The sequence below is a fragment of the Chrysochloris asiatica genome, unplaced genomic scaffold (genome assembly GCF_000296735.1).
Source record: "Chrysochloris asiatica unplaced genomic scaffold, ChrAsi1.0 scaffold03917, whole genome shotgun sequence".
Lineage (NCBI taxonomy): Eukaryota > Metazoa > Chordata > Mammalia > Afrosoricida > Chrysochloridae > Chrysochloris > Chrysochloris asiatica.
The window spans coordinates 7,137-9,217 of record NW_006412435.1 but is presented as its reverse complement, the minus strand read 5'-3'; the positions used below and the strand labels follow the sequence as shown (position 1 = coordinate 9,217).

The window sequence follows — 2,081 nt, the reverse complement described above, 5'->3', positions numbered from 1 at the left end:
ACTCATTAACAATCTGAGATATGCAGATGATACAAGTTTGCTTGCTGAAAGTGAGGAAGACTTAAAATATTTACTGATGAAGATCAAAGAGCACAGTCTTTGGTATGGATTGCATCTCAATGTAAAGAAAACAAAATCCTCACCACTGGACCAATAAACAACATTCTTATCTTATTAGTGAGGTTGGGCAACGATAGTGAGGTTGGCCCAGGATCGGTCAGTGTTTCGTCCTGCTGTGCATAAGGTCACTATGAGTTGGTACCGATTTGATGGCACCTAACAATAATAACAACAACATGCCTCATGGAATATGTGATTTGATTTCCTGACTGCTGCTTCGGTGAGCATTAATTGTGTATCCAAGCAAAATGATTTCTTTGACAATTTCAATCTATTCTCCATTTTTAGTGATGTTATTTCTTGGTACAGTTTTGAGGGGTTTTGTTTTCTTTTCATTGAGGTACAGTGCATATTGAAGGTCTTTGATCTTCATTAGTGTCTTAAGTCTCTTTCTCTTCTCGCAAGTCAGGTTGTATCACCTAGATATCAGTGGTAGTTAATAAGTGTTTTCTATCCTGATGTCATATTCTTCTTTATATAATACAGCTTCCCAGATTATTTGTTCAGTATACAGATTGAATAAATATAGTGAAAGGATACAACCTGGTACACACCTTTCCTGATTTTAATCCACTTCCCTTTGTTCTGCCCTAATCTTGATTTATGTAGAGGTTCCTTGTGAGTACAATTACATGTTCTGGAATACCCATTTTTCATAATGCTATCCATAGTTTGTTATGATCCATATAGTTGAAAACCTTTGCATCATCAATAAAGCACAAGTAAACTTTTTTGCTTTCTGCTGAGAACCACCTGATTACAGAAATGATCTCCTTCCTTCGGTGTTCTCTTCTGAATCCTACTGGAATTTCTGGCAGCTCCCTGTCAATGTACTGCTGTAAGCATTCATGAAATATCTTCAGCAAAGTTTTACTTGCACGTAATGTTAATGATATTGTTATAAGAATTAGATTGTGTTTAGTAATTAACAATAATTTATTATTATCATTTGTATGCCTATTGCATAACTACAAAATAAATATCAAAGATGTGCAACAAATGTTTTATTTATTTTTCAACAAATATTTGTTTTGTGACTACTGTGTTTCATACAATCTGCTAATGGTTAATTACTGGAAAAATTACCTTGAAAAAGAAGGCAAAAGTTGTTGAAAGAACAAATATTTTGTCCATGTACAAGGAAAGGTTTATTTCTTTTTTGTTTTCTACTTTCAGGGGAAGAAACATGCAGTGAACAACTGTTCATTAAGAGAGGTTCCAGTCACTTCGTCTCAGCAGGAGACTCAATTGAACTGGAGTGCCCTGTGAAATACTGTACTAAACGACCTAACGTGACATGGTGCAAGTTAAATGGAACACAGTGTTCATCTCTTAGGGTTGGACTAAAGGAACATACAAGATGGGAAGAAAGAAAGCACGGTCCAAGTTTAGTTCTGCATTTTGAAGAAGTGATTGCTAGTGACAATGGGTTATACCAATGTATTGTTGATTCAGTTTCATCTGGACATATTAGAAGTCACTGGATAACCATTAATGTGACAGGTGAGTTCTAGAGCCAAGTCAATTTAATGCTTTTATCACTATGCTTCAAGGAAAAAGAAGACCCAGGTTTTCATGGTATTAGGTTAGACACTAAATTTATGTAACACATCAGAAAGTTACCATGTTCCTTAGATTGTGGTGGACAGGTATATGTGTGTGAATCATACATAAAAGGTATTATTCTTGCCTTTAAGGAGCATTCAAGTCTACTTGACAAGTCCAAATATAAATCAATGAAACATGGGAATAATTACAAAGTGAGTACCAGTAGAAGGACTTTAATAGATACTTCTCCAAATAATGTATACAAAGGGCTAAGAGGTACATAAAAACGTGCTTAGCATTATTTGTTATTAGGGAAATTAAAATCAAAGCCACAATGAGATACCACCTCAAATGACTATTACCAGAAAATGAAAAATAACAAGTATTGGGAAGGATGTGAAGAAATTGGAAAC

The 2,081-nt window shown here is 34.7% G+C and overlaps 1 pseudogene; it reads left to right on the top strand.

Moving 5' to 3' along the window:
- The first annotated feature begins 1,296 nt into the window (after positions 1 to 1,296).
- Positions 1,297 to 1,623, top strand: LOC102814828 (annotated as a pseudogene).
- Positions 1,624 to 2,081: the final 458 nt, after the last annotated feature.